General features: G+C 36.8%; 2 long non-coding RNA genes across 5 annotated transcripts in view; one reads left to right on the plus strand and one right to left on the minus strand.

Moving 5' to 3' along the window:
- Window positions 1-512: 512 nt before the first annotated feature.
- On the plus strand, window positions 513-7,281 carry LOC111838301 (uncharacterized). 2 transcript variants are annotated; one of them, XR_002836861.2, is made up of 3 exons: window positions 513-784; window positions 1,399-5,802; window positions 6,206-7,281. It is a non-coding gene; the product is annotated as an uncharacterized lncRNA (long non-coding RNA). The 2 variants fall into 2 exon arrangements; XR_011982387.1 differs by having other exon boundaries at window positions 514-784; window positions 6,503-7,281.
- Window positions 6,300-15,422, minus strand: part of LOC111838220 (uncharacterized) — a 56,321-nt gene continuing 47,198 nt past the window's right edge. For all 3 annotated transcript variants that reach the window (XR_011982390.1, XR_002836849.2, XR_002836836.2), the window contains one exon: window positions 6,300-7,175. This is a non-coding gene — a long non-coding RNA (uncharacterized lncRNA). The remainder of the gene's footprint in view (window positions 7,176-15,422) is intronic.

The raw sequence follows: 15,422 nt of genomic DNA on the forward strand, positions 1-15,422 counted from the left end.
CCGACGGCAGAATACATTTAATCACTAGACGCTTACCTAGATTTGTCTGACTGAATGTATGAAGAAGTGTTAAGCACAAGCAACCACTCGCTGGGAAAACATAGCCAATTTAGCAAATTCATTAGAAAGGGTTGTGTTATTACTGGCCATGAACACCTTAGAGAATAAGAAGTGCATCATAATTTTAAACCGACGAGGAAGTTGCTGTTCATTCTAAGTGTCTAAAAAATAACTTGATTGAAAAAAACTTGATTAATACTATATAACACGTATAATGGTCTGGTTAAAGATTTCGTAATCGATTACATCAACACCAGTACTAAATTCACAAAGCTACTGGGAATTAAGGTTTCTATGATTAGAAAAAAAAACAAGACCACGTAACAGTTGATAAGTAGTAGTGGTGACGAAGTATCTAGCGGTCTTGTGGACAGTTTCAATTCCTGATGTTTTGCATAGCAACAGCCCCCATCCAACCTCCTCCTCCACAGGCCTTCTAGGGATCGTCTACATTTGTGGCTCCGAAAAGAAAAACGAACGTGTTCATAGAGCATGTAAAAGTACGCTAAATTGCGAGCCATATTTATGAAACCGCTCAATGAAGTTTGCTTTGACGGCTGATTCCAGAAACACATTATATTGGGTGTTAAAAAAAACATTATATTGGGTGTCTAATATGATGAGAAAAAACCCTGAACTAGTTAATTTTTTTTTCTCACAAAACGGTGAAGTCTGCACAGCAACAAGCGCCATGATTGCGTTGCACTATGCGTCTCAGGCGCTGGTAAGTGCGACTTCAGTCCAATTGCATGTTTCTCTGTTTCTGCATAATCTTTTCCAATTCATACCGAGTAACCAGCATAGGCAGTCAAGCGAACTATTAACAACAGATCTTTTCTAGCGAGTCTTTCAGTGGCGTATTACATTTTCGGAATCGTGGCTAGACTTGTATGCATACACTCATTCATCCCACCTAAGACTAAAACTGAAACTGCACTTCTCTGCGTTAACTTTATTTCCTGTTTATTATCCGGGAATAGAAGTGGCGCGCTCTTATTCACGAATTAAAATCATTGCTTGTGTAATTCGACTAGTTTGAAAAGTAGGTCGACCAGGAAAACAACGCTGAGCGCGTAAAACTGTAATACTTTTATTGTATGGATGTCGCAATTGCATGCGTTTTTGAAGGATGGTTGGCATTATCAGAGGCTAACAGATTGTTAGGGTTACATGAAGTGAAAATGCTTGGTTGTAGTGAGGAAGAATTAAGGACCATTGAACGTAATACATACGACGATTGTCATTTTTTGTCTGTGTTCCTGACAGAGCAGATTTGATATGATGGATGTATGTTTGATATTTTCACCATCACTCAAGTGTTGTTAACTGCATTTTCAGAAAGATGGAGCGCCGTGAGGATGCCACCGGCAGGTCGCCAGTTTACGCAGGCTTTGCAGGAAATTATTAGAGTGCGTTTTGGAAACCAGCAGAAAGACCTGCTTGAGTTCACTGTTTAAAACGTCCCACGATGCTGTTAAATGTTTGCAGATAGACTACTCGATGTGCAGAGATGCGGTACTTTTCAAATAAAGTCTCACCGAGATGTTCCCATCGGCAGATCACGCAACCATCGGTATTTTTATATATTTTTAAGTCAGAAACTCATCCTTATAAGATGGAGAAGGACAAGTTTTGCGTTTCCTAAGACTAGCAGCAAGGGGAGAAAAGCGCTTATGAAGAGCTCTTAGGGTTTGGGAACTGACGCGGCGCTGTGCATGTCCCGATTGGAGTCACTGGAATCCAACAAGAAGAAAGCTTTACAGAGACGCCAAAAAGGTAAAAAAAGGAGAGTATTCAGATAATCTCTGGCTGGTTAGCACATCAGGAAAAAATAAGATTTTCTTCGATTTTGAGACTGGGTGATGCCTGTGATGCGCAGATGAAGCAGCAGTATCCGAATGTTTCTCCACCAGATACAGGGGGAAAAGTTGGGGGTGAAAGAAACATCGCCGCAGTCTCGTAGGTCCCACGATGAGCAAAACCTGACGTCAACAATTGGGACACAGTGAGATTCAAATGTAGACAAGATATGTATGACTCGACTTGTCCGCGGGGCTGTGTGGACTCACTGTTTTCATTCGCCTCCTTTTGTTATTAATGTGTTTCTTGGAGTCGCCAATCCTGTGTTTATTTTAGTATTGCTTTTGCACATCTCTCTACACCCGGCCACCCCTACATATATGCACGCGTGGAGGTCCTGCACGCTGCTGGAGCGAAGTGACCAGCCTTTTTTTTTGCTTTCGATGTTTCTTTTAATAGTATTGTGGTACGTTTGACTCCAGTCTGCTTAGCACAGCAGCAGATTTTATTTGTTCTTAAAAGCTTCTGGCTTGTGAATGACGTCAGAAATAAATAATTATGATGTCCCATTTAGTTTTTTTTTACCACACTATATTTGCTTCTCATAGATTAATGTAATAAAGCAATCGTTTAGGGTTATATGAATTAAATGTCATGTTAGACGAAATAAAACGACAACCCTTTGATGTGCAATTGACAGGCAATTAAGTGAAGTAAAATTAAAACTTTAATGACAATACTATATCTCAACATATCACTAAACATAACTTCTCGGCAGTGTCAAATACATTTTGGTACCAGATATCAAACGGCAATTACAATAAGTAAACATGTTTACATATAGTCAGTGAATAGTTTGTTGTGGCTGAAAAGCTGTGTAATAACATTAACATTATACTGTTTAATAAAACTAATGAATTAGCCGTTTCTGAAGTGGCGGGGCCCGTTTGGAATTCGGTTTTTGTCACGCACATCCCACCTTCCCTTCCCAACGTCAGCAGTGACGTTAATTAATAGGCTCGATATTTTGAGCTCGCCTACTACAACCCATCACGTAGTCTTAATGAATATGTAAACTCATTCAAGGGGTTTATTCATTTAATTATTTTGGTAGTCATCAGCAGTAACGTTTTTTGAGTCAACAAAGGCTGGTGATTCAGCTTTCACAATAACAGTTCAAGGAGATGTATTGCATAACTGAGCTGGGTCCTGGATAACGAGTCGCGCAGAAATTGCAAACTGTGCTATACTGCATGTTTGCTTAATATAATAATGCTTATAATTAAAATTAAGAATAATGCAGTCTTTGAAATTTGTGAAATACAACTTTAGTACAAACGTTATTTGAATGAAACTTTGTATTTTCCCCAGTTTGTACCAATATGCGCATCTTGGTAATAATCCTCATTTTTAAGTGTAAACCTGACGTAGGCCTACGTGTTATATTTTGCGCAAATTAGGTTTACCGTAACAAAATTATCACGGGGGGGGGGGGGGGGGGAGATGGAGATAATGAAAACAAAAAATTACCCAGTGGTAAAAGTTAAGACACCGATACGGACAGTGGCTTAGTCTCAGCTAAAATGTTTCAAACACAAGAAATCCTTAAATAAAACTCCAGTTTCACTCCAGGTACCATGTCCAACAAGAGAGCAGTAACTACATGTTAATAACCAACACAGCCATATCAGTGAAAGTATATATAGCCTACTGTTGCCAGGCAAATCACTGATGAAGTAGTAACAAATAGATTTTCTCGCAATTCAGTGTCAAAACAAAATACCGCATTGCTATCATGCAAATACAGGTACACGCTTATAGTTACATTACGCACGGCAGTATAAATTAGTACGAACTGGTCACCAATTAACATAAAAGCATATTACTCTTCATAAGGATTTGCGTACTATGCTGTCGGCCGTATCGTGCTCTCTACATTTAAAAATAAACTTTGACTAAGTTTATCATTTAAAATGTAAAAGCCTCTCTATAAGGAAGCCTGATGGTTAGGCGTGCAAATTAAAATTATTTAACTTTTTTCTTTAATCCGCCACGAAACGCGTGCATTACATGTTGTATATGACTTTCAGTTAAAATGAATATCGTACGCTTTTCAAGCATTAAGACCGGTAAATGATTTTTTAATTCAACGAGGGTATTTGTTTTGCTAATGTTTCCCTGTCAGCGTTGCCCCAGAATACCCGCATAAAGTTAACCATTAAATATCACTATTCTTCTTCTTTGCTTGTGTTCCATGTTAAAGGACCTCGTCGATGCAAAATTGCCATCGCCTGTGACTCAGATTATTTTGTCTTGCTGCATCGTTGCACAACTCTCTATTTGGGGACATTCACGCAATTCATTTAATCAAGTCTTTGCACTGCTCGAATGTAGTCTAAATAACTGAAATCTCCCCTTTTAAAGTAACCATATGCATTTGGTTTAATTGACTGAGTTTCACTCCAAAGACAAATATACTAAATCATTGCAAAATCACAATTCCACCACTCCAATTAAGCCTTAAACGGCAAAATAAAATATTTAAATCTCTGTCCTGTAAGGCGTTCGATCCATTCAGCCGCGAGTATTCTGCATAAAATAAAAATGCATCATTTCAAGAATATAAAATGAAAATTTATAATGTAACATTCATTACATTACAGTAAGTTACTCCAGAACAAGACCGATTCAGTTATTTTAGGGATTTAAATATAAGAAAACACCACAAATACCACCTGGATAAGCAGTTTCGAAAGTAGATAATTAAGTATTTTTATCTACATTTATCTGTAATTTAAACGTTCCCGTTCGTATTTCACGCAAACTACAGTAAAACACGCCCTCCGTCCTATTTAGGACGATGAAACTCGATAAACCGCTTTTATTTTTTAATAGTGTTAAGTATAATAGTGTGTATAATAATGCGAAGTCACAAGTAGTTCGATTTCAATCAATTTGAAAATAAATGTATAAAATTAATTACATTTAATATTTTCAGAAGGGCTGCATACATTGAATAACGTATTTAAATGTAGGGGAATAAGAGGTTCAGGATTTTTTCGAAACTTTTGTGCCCGTTATCCACCATAAAGTCACTTTAACTCTTAGCTCGAGTTATGTTCTGCATAAATGAGGATGATTTGATATTTCAATTAACGTATTTTAACAATAAAATTTTAATAGATATGTGTGTACTGCATATGTGGCGAAACATCGTAAAGTCCGCGAACAAATTAGTTCTCTTGTTAAATTCAGTCTGATACTCATGTAACCAGTGGAACTGAAAAAAACAAAATATTGTGACATATTTGTAAATCAAATATGCTTTATTACACTCCATGCTAGTTTCACGGTAGCCCAACGTTTCAAAGGTCGGCGTTACGTGCTGATTTAAAACTGAAGCTCCGATATGTAATATACATACGCACACACAAATATTATACACTGATTAAAATATATACATACATTATATATATATATACACACACACACATACATATATACACAGACACCACAATACTCATTACATAAAATTAAAAACTTAAGCCAATGAGCAATAATTTGTGCAGTCTTCATGGAGTTTACTGTTCTGAATAGAGAACCGACAGGAATTTAGAGATAGTTCTGTTCAGTCCCTGTTAGTGTTTCTTAGGACCAGTGAATTTTAGTACCTGCAGAACTCTTTGAATTAGCTTGTCTGATTTTACAAAGTTCAGCTTCGGCGAGATACCTCGCTAGACAGCTGCTGTCCAAGGATGCATGCTCTTTAGAATGCTCTGCTCTCACAGCAGTACCGTCCAGATGCCGGCAACATCGATGTCCACATTCACTGGGCCGACTGCCATGAAAATCCACGGCACCAATGCCTCCGCAGAGGCCAGCACACCACCGCTTGGCGTTCCAGTGTGGCACTGATTATTCTGCTGAGGATGAATTTGCAAGGTGAGGACAATACATATACACACTAGCCGTGAATTTACATAATCACATAACACAAATGACATACTTCAGGAAATACCAACTTATGACCGAACTTCCTTGACAGTTAAACATTTTAAATCCAAAACATGCAAATGGCTCATACAGTGAGATGAGCACAACTGGCAGAACAGCACCAACGTGATCAGGCTGCTTACGAGTGGAGGATGACAGAGGAAGGGCCCAGCTTTGTAAGAGTAAACTCCGCAAAGAAAGCACAGATAAAGCACTTAAAACAGCTTACACACACAGGGAAAGAAATGCTTTCAAATAAGTGTACAGAAAAAAAAACCACACACAACCATTTAGTTGGAAAGTAAATCACCTTTTCATTCAGTCATTTAAAGTAAGCTTTTTTTATTTGCAGGTGTCCAGCTAAGTTTCTGTTTCACTCAGTGTCTCCAGAGATGTAATTCACTGTTTATGTCATACCAAATTCTTAATGAAAGTGAAAGCCCAAATTTGTGAATAAATTGTTTATTATGACAAAGCACAGATCAGTACAATAATGGACATTTAATTACAGGTTACATTAAACAAGTATAAAGCATATATAGCCCAGTAGAGATTTAACAGTTTAAAAGCAAGCTTAAATTACTGAATTGTGAAACTTTTGTGGAGAAAAGCAAATATCAGCGAGTGTTAATTTTACTACTCCATGCAGAAACTACAATCAAATGACAGCAACAGAAATGTATTTACCTTAAGCAAACCGACAGCAGCACTTTCTTGCCATCACCTCACCCCCGTTCTGCTGATCCCCGTAACGTGTAAGACTCCTGATCTCAGCCCAGCAGCCCCCAGCGGAGACGACAGTGACAACGTTGAGACAGCAGCTGATGGATCGGCCGGCTTCACTTCAGCAGCACGATCAATACTGGAGGCATCAGAAGTGGTTTAACTCCAATATTTACGTGCTGCTAGAGCGAGGCGGCCAGTGTGTATGTGTGTGGGGTGCTGGTGGTGGGGGGACGGGGACGGGGACGACGACATCCCCAGCCTCTCTCTCCTGGGCCTGGTCCACTTATGTGCTGCTTGTCAGCTTGCAGTCTTATTTCCCGCAACCTGCTTGCCAGGGCCTGTCTGCCTGGTGTTGTTGCTGCAGCACAGCATGGCCTGCATCCCCGTATGACCCACAAACCATTCTGTGCTGCTACAGCACCGCCAGGCCTGGCCCGTGCACTTCCCTCTTCTCTCCCGCTCTCCCTTTCGTCGTCTCCTCTTAGTCTTTCTCTTGCTCCCCCCCCCACAGGCACGCGCGTGCTCGCTCACTTGCTCTCTCTCTCTCTCGCTCTGTCACACACATACGCACACCAGAGGCCAGGGTTTGACGACATCTGAAATACAAGAACAAGAATGACATGAATGAGCACAACTTCTACATGAAAAATAAACTTCACATTTGTACCAGTTGGTTAAATAAACTACTCCTGCAGTACAACATCACTTTCTAATTAATTTTAGCGAACGTACTATAATTCCTAAACCATATTTTTAATTTAGTATTAGCTTTACCAAGTGAAAATGGAACATTTCAACCTTACATTCAGAGCTACTTCAAAAAACTAATCACTTAAGTGCAAATGGTTGACTACCTTTCATTTTAAAATATAGGTAATATAAGTTATCTAGACAACAGTGAAAGCAACCACAGAATTGCACAAATAAAAGGACCAGCTTTCTGGTTAAACACCAGCCTATACAAAACAATTATGCATTAATATAAATAAAAAGGAGTGATATCTATTATAGCAATCATTTGACAGAAAATTGTAGAAAACCTACTTCATCACATCAATTACAACCGTTAGTGTTGCAAGCATGTACATGTGCTCTACTGGTTACGCAACAAAACTCTTGACTGAGCTGCTGCTTAGTGTCAGCAAACATCCTTGCCTATGTTAAGGGCTCCAACTCATCCAAAACCCTGTTCCCTGAACCAATTCCCATCCTGACAAAAATACGTAGACACGCCCCTTTGTGTGCACACTCCCAGCCAACCCTGCTGCATGCTGGCTAAAGACAATGAAACAGAGGATGGCCAATGCCTCTGGCATAATGAATGGTTATTGTAACATGAGAATCTGCAATTAGTGCCATCCACTAGGCAGACGCAGTGGAAGCTGATACAATCCAAACTACCTATCTGGCAAAACTGCTACGAGGTTAGACCCAAAATATGCTTACGAAATGAAACCTAATGCATGAGAACCCTCATCTTTGTTCAAATACAATAAACTCTATTTTAATTTGCCCGAATAATGCAGAAATTTAAGTGAAAGATTCTGCCAAGAGGCTGCAAGTATTTTGGCTCAAAGTAACTAGGCACAAGTTGACACATATTTCACACCTTTGGTGGAAGCACCTCTACACAGAATAAGGTATTTTAATGTATTTAGTTAAAGCCCAAAAATAAGAAAGAAAAAAAAAAAACTGCTGTTCATTCCTGAAAGCATAAAAATAAGCAACTAAATCGGGTAGCCACTGAAACCTGGCTTTTGTTAAAGAGTATTTCATTTCCAAGTCATTAAAGAAAAGCTTACAAGGCTCAAGTAAAATCGAGCCTGCCAGGAAATTCTGTATAACCTACTAGTCAGAGGTTTTACTTTTTGTTTAATCACTGTAGAATTGATTGCCTCAAATTAACAACTAAAACTCTGCAATGTCTTTGCAGTTCTCAGATGGGAATCTACAAACACCAATTATAGGATCTCAAACTTGACTGTAAAATGCATTTATAGTCATGCTCACCACATGCTACGGATATGTACAGTAGCACCTGCTACATGCACAGAAGTTTGTATTTTGTCCTATACAAGTGACCATTCAAAATTGTTATACGTTAGACATTTTAGGTCCTAAGAGGCACCACTCAACTAAAAATAGGGGTAAGAAATTCTAATTTATAATTTACATAACTAATTTAGGTGAAACACAGCTGACAGGTAAATAAAGCCAGCACCCAAATGGATTCACCAAGGTCAATTTGATCTCAGGAACAATTGGATTCCTCATCCCTTTGCAACACAAGCCATTCAAAGTACTTTAAAAATTTCAAAAAGTCCTTGTTTTTGAGAATAAGAACCTCATTTTCACATAATCAGTAAGAATGCTGCCCAACTCACGAGGTTCACACTGCAGGACAAATGACCAACCACAATAATGAACATAATGCATAGGCACAGGGAAAACAGAAGTAACAGAACCCATGCGTAAGAATATTTGACAAGATTAGCTGTCAGTGTATTGGGCTGTCATAAGGTGTAAAGCATTTACTAGGTCCAGATGTTACCACAGGACTTATAAAATTACGGCAGATCTCAGATTCATAAAAATTTGTTATAAGCTGGACACCACAATCTCCATGACATTTCAGTGCATTTAGCTAACAACAATTTTTTCCAGTTGGTTAAAAACCAACCAGGAAAGGGGGGGGAGATACTCCATGATGACTCAATATTTATCGGGCATCATCTACAATGAACAAGGTCCTGTGCTAGACAGACAAAAAGGTGATGTTAGGGGGCAAAGCACGATCCACAGTTTCACCGGGTCTAGACTAGATGATTCTTCATAAAGCACCACATAAAAAGGCTTGAAAACAAAAATCTTTAAACATTGCTTCAAGTTCGTAATTAGTACAATACAAAAGTGTTACCACACAAAGTCAGTTATTTGAGAATGGCCAAGAAAGTGCTCTTAAAATATTGTGAAGTTAATTAAATGAATGAATCCATGGGAAAGACAAAAAGGCCACATTTCAAAATGTCTGCAGAAGTGCAAACATACACTATAATCAACCCACAAGCAGCGAGAGGAAGAAACATTTTTTTAAAATCCTATAGACCAAATAGAAATGCACTAAAATTTAGGAGAACGCAAATTTAATCCCATACTGATCTCTACAAAAAGCTGAATCTATTAACTTAAATGTGAAACTTTATAAGTGCACATTTTTCCTTTGTTGTAAAACCTGGCTGCATCTAAGAATTACAAAACACTACAAAAGCAATGCTGCCATTGATCCAATACCACAGTGAAACATACATAGATGCAGAATTTATAAGTGATTTGACAACTGACCTTGATTTATTTGAATGCCAGTTACAGAAATTGTGCTATAGGTATTAGCATCCATAATTGCAAGCCGAAAAAAACTACAATTTTAGAAGAGGTAAATTAGACCTAGTTTTGTTACATGCGCATCTAAATTTCAACCCAATGGGTAATCACTAATGAAACCAAAATTTGTCTAAACAATATGCCAATACAGTAACAGTGATATATCCGTGACATGCTCCAATGACAGCCAAGTGAGAACACACATACACCCCCTAATCAAAATGCTTAAAGCTTTTTCAAAACTACTACACTGCAAATCATAGTTCCTTTAAAGACAGACTGGCAAAAACAAATTTAAATGGAGGCTTTTACTTGTAATCATGTTTAAAAACAAAACGGAATACATTTACAAAGTACTTACACTTGATATCCACTGCTTTAAACAAAATTAAACACAAAAATCAACCAGATGCATTAAAATTTATAAATTGCAAACAAATATTTTTAATGCCTTATTTAAATCCTTAAATTTATACTATGCTGACTATGAGGGCACAATGTCCATTTTTATCTGAAAGAGTGGACAGAATGGCTATTTAGACGAAGTCGAGAGGTAGAAGGGTTTTTCTTGTAATTACCACTGGGCTTCTAAAAATCTCTCCTATAGAAACAAAACAAAACAAAACAAATCTTACTTGTGGGTGTCAGGCCTACATAAACACACACAAAGAGCTACCTTTACATTCACTCATAAAACTCGCATTAAACTCATGCACACTGAAGCACACTTCCTCCTGCACTGTGACCATGTCATACAAATCACAAGCAACCGTTAAAATGAAATAAATTACACATCTGGAAAATTGAAACAATCACAAAACACTACTTTGCTCCTATGCCCCTCCCCCACAAAAAAACAAAACAAAAAACAAAAAAAGGTTTAGGCATAAAAACACACTGACAATATTTCTTAAGGTTTACATCACACCATAGCTACTAGTGACTCTCAGATTACACCGTATGTACCTACATTTAAGTTTTCCATATGGTGTGCAAAAGACTCCACAAAATATAACTTTAAGCTGTAGAAAAGTTTAACTGCTGTAGGACCTAGACTACATAATGTATAAAAAAAAAATCTAATGAAATGTCACGAAAACCAGAAAGGTGCACTTACTGCAACATTGACAAATTAAATCAGAGCATTTGAAATATCCTTTTTCCCCTCATTGAACTCTCTAAATGACTGAAGCTGGTTTTCACATTTGTGACATTTCACTTGATTGTGGTAACAGCAAATTTTCATTGATTTAACACAAAGCAGTTTGATACACTGCATAACATCAACAAACTGCTAAAATAATCAATCATTCAGGTGATTAAAAACTACAAAAATACAAAGACCCAATATTTCTCAGTGCTATCTTGAAGTGCTTTCATTAGAACAAACACTGTAAAATTATATCTTAACTCATCAGTAACACTTTCATAGAACAATGGACTTGCAATAGGATACATTGCTTTGGAATAATTAAATACTATTAATACACATAGAAATGAGCTTAAAAAAGATGTAAGATACAAATGAAACAAGATATAAATATAAAAAAGGGAGCACCAACAAGACAGGTAGCACATACATCCAGGAGTCAGCCCTCTCTATTAAAGCGTATACAACTTGAAATATTATTATTAAATAATAATAAATTCATAAGACGAGAAATTCCCCCTGAAGCCTAATAAAAAAAAAAGTGACTAAAATTGAAAAAAGCACAAGCTTTGAGTTACCACTACCGACTTAATGGGAATTTTGCATCCAAGCATCAGATAACAGTTTATGAACAAACCAAAAGTAGTGCACATTAGACTACTTTTAATTAAGCCTGATCTAAACTTTCCAGCTATACCAATGTAACTTAACAGTTTGTACTAAAAGAAAAGTATGAGCAACAAAAATCACCATTTTTGAGGCAAATGGTATTTTATAGTCTAGCTGACAATGCAGTTCAGAAAATCATGTGAAATTAAAAACCTATCCAGACAATCCATGTGAAATGCAATATTTATACAAGAACAAGTGTGTAAGAAATTAAAGCAAGTGTTATTCCTAGTAATTCTAAGCAGCTAGCTGTGATTTAAGAGTAATAAAGTAAAATCCTTAAATTCAGTATGCACTGCTTCGTAGAAAAAGAAAAACACACTTTCCATCCAGGATATAAGACAGAACCACTTTCCGCTAATTTCAGCACATATGCAGTGTGAACTGTTTACTGGCTCCAAAGTTCAGTAACGAATCTAAGATGCAATCAGTTATGAGTAAACACAGCTTTCACAAGAAGAGACAAAGTTTTCACATATGTTAATTACTGGTGGCTACAATAGATAAATCTCATAAGATCCACCAATATGTGGATCACTAAGTACCAATGGAGTACAATACACAGAAACAAACTGATAAATATCGGAGGAGAAAACCTCTGGGACATCTCAAATACTTCGCCATAAATATAGCTTTACAAAACAATTTTAGCAATGAGCAAAACAAGTTATAAAATGTCAGTATCATTTTACAGTACAGACAACATCTACTAATAAATGGCTTGGTGTAATAATTGAACAGTGTTGAATACCTAATTTTCAATCCCCAAGTAGTCTATTTTACTGTCAGACACAACCACATAGCACTAACCATTCAATGACTATTAAAGCAATAAAGACGTACAATACTAAGCTAAAGGAAACCTGGGAAAGTAAGAGTAGTACAATGTTAATTCAGTAACTGCAATAATAAATCTAACACATAAGAAAATTTACAGAAATAAAACTTGCTCTGAGCATAACTACTGACAAAAGGTTTATCCACTATTAAGCCAGAGTAATAAAATGCAAAATCACTGAAAAGGTTAATGCCATTGATTGTTTACTGGAAATAAGACAGACAATCTTCTCCCCCAGTGACAAGAACCAAATCAAAAAGAGAAGCAAAAGTATTTAACATAAGCAGTGATCCAGTAAGTGCAAAAGCCATTTAATATGGTATACAAACCCCACACTACATGGCAAGCATCAAGCATATTTGTACTATTATTAATATCACCACCATCACCCCAACTACTACTACTACTACAATAATAATTTTCCTGGGACAATTATTACAATGTTAGTTTCCTGACCTCGGATTGCAGCAGGATAAATTGTTTATGGTACATGTTTGGTTCTAGACTGACATCTGGTCATCAATAACTCCACGTTCCCCCCACCTGTCATCTGAACTGATTCCTGTTCTGGGCGGGCTTCTGTCAATACTCAATTCTTGTATCTCTGGGTGGTGTCCCTAAAATATATGTCTAAATAGATGCATTCAGTACAGAAAATGTACAAACACCACATCTTAGAACGCTGCAAGCAGTACACACATGGGTCTACAAAAGCTAAGGATCACACTAAAACAAATATAACCAAAATAACTAAAACTGGACACTGGGCTGCCTTACCTTCAAAATTGCTATCCTATATAAAATTAGGCAACACCACAATGCCCTTTTTGGACGTATGATACTCTTTAAAATGGGAAAAAGAAATGCAGATTTTAAAAATCAACTTAAAATAAATTTAAAAGGTTTCCTCCACAGAGGAAACCAGTCATGTTTCATACATTTCACCAACAAAATTTCACAAAAACACTGAAATCATACACTTAAGTTATGGTCCAGAAGAGCAGCTTATTGAATGTCAAGCATGAAAGAGCTAACAGTTACAATCAGGGAAGCATATACCAGCTTGCTTCTCAATAAACTCTAAAGGTTTATATAAAACCAAACATTAGATTAAAATGTTTTCGGTGGGAAATCCATAGGATTCCACACAATCTGGCCTGAAATCCCCAAGGGGACATTCAAGTTGAAGCTCTCTGCTCACATATTAAACAGATGAAAGGGAACTATTTTATGCAACTCTACGACACATGCACAAAACACCCACCCACAGCCCCAGTATTTTTGGGATAAATACTGGACAGTCCGTCTAGTATTAAACCAGAAAACTAAGTTTTCACAGGGCTGTTAAATGTCATAATATTCAAAAGCTGTTCCGGGAAGGTGGGAAGGAGGAAATAGAAAAATAAAAACAAACCAACCAGTTCAACTGCCAGTGAAACAGAAACTTCCAGAAATAAAACCGACTGCTATTCTAACAAAATGTTGCCCAACATATAATTCAGCAAATCACCTAAATACTGTCAATAGTAAATCAAGCAAATGTGTAATTAATATAATACATTCACTCCATGTCTATGGCAGTTAAAATGACATTAAAAGTTTTGTTTGAAGCACTATGGTTTGTATGCAATTTTTATTATTCCTAAATATGCAAGTACTTTTGTGTATGAAAGATATCACCTAGTATCACCAAAAAAAAGCCACCATACTTCATACTGTGTGGGACAATAAACTTGCCAAACTATGACAAATTGAGCCAAGTGCTTTAACACTTGACAATTTAACATCATATCTTCTAACTATTTTCCCACCACCTATCAACACTGTGCACGTGGTCAACATAATCAAAAATTGGCCAATTGTCAATACACCGCAATTACAGCATAAAAATATTTTGAAAGCATTATCTGAAACAATGTTATCAACTGTCATATTTGTATGTTATAAGCCAAATGCATTTTAGAATTTACAGTACTGCAGCATACCTAACAAGGGCTGAAAAAGAAACAGCTAAAACTGCCGATTGTTCTGTGACTGAGGTCTAAACTTGACATGGGCAAAATAAGACTGACCACCCATTATGCAAGAAAAAAGCTCATGGTGGACATTATATACTTAATGTTCGGAAGACAATACTCTCTTCAAGAAACAAAATGGAGCCACATCGATAAAATATATAAAAATTACAGTTCAATATGATGGCAGAAGAACTTTAGATTTATTTACAAATGCTATTAACTAAATAAAATAAATACACCACAATAAACCTTAGTACAACTATACTATATATCTACAATTTAGTGACACAGACATACACAAAACTCACTAGCCTTAGACTGAAGGATGAATATGCCAATTTTACAGTCATAAATAAAACAAAAAAAGTTACAATACTCTTCCTTCACAGGTAATGTCTATAAACAAAAGTTATGACAGCACCCAACAAATGGTCCAGTTAATAAAGACTTTTTCACCTGACAAAATATAGGTGCTGATTACATCACAAAAAAATTAATAATTTAGCACCAACTTAACCACTGCTGTTCCCCTCCAGTACTGATCACCATGACTAAGAGCCGTCCTACAACATGCTGCATACAGCACAAAATAGAAGCTTATTTAACTCTTATCAACGCATGCTACAACTGAGCTATACAAATCCCCATATTTTACACAGCATGCCCTCATAAACCATGCTTATCTTGATTACTTCAAATGTTTAAAGACTTATGAATAACACTTTTGTTTAATTGCATGTCACAGAAAAATTTTCTATACTGGACTGACAGGTCCACAATCCCTACA

Source organism: Paramormyrops kingsleyae, chromosome 1 (assembly GCF_048594095.1).
Source record: "Paramormyrops kingsleyae isolate MSU_618 chromosome 1, PKINGS_0.4, whole genome shotgun sequence".
Taxonomy (NCBI): Eukaryota; Metazoa; Chordata; class Actinopteri; order Osteoglossiformes; family Mormyridae; genus Paramormyrops; species Paramormyrops kingsleyae.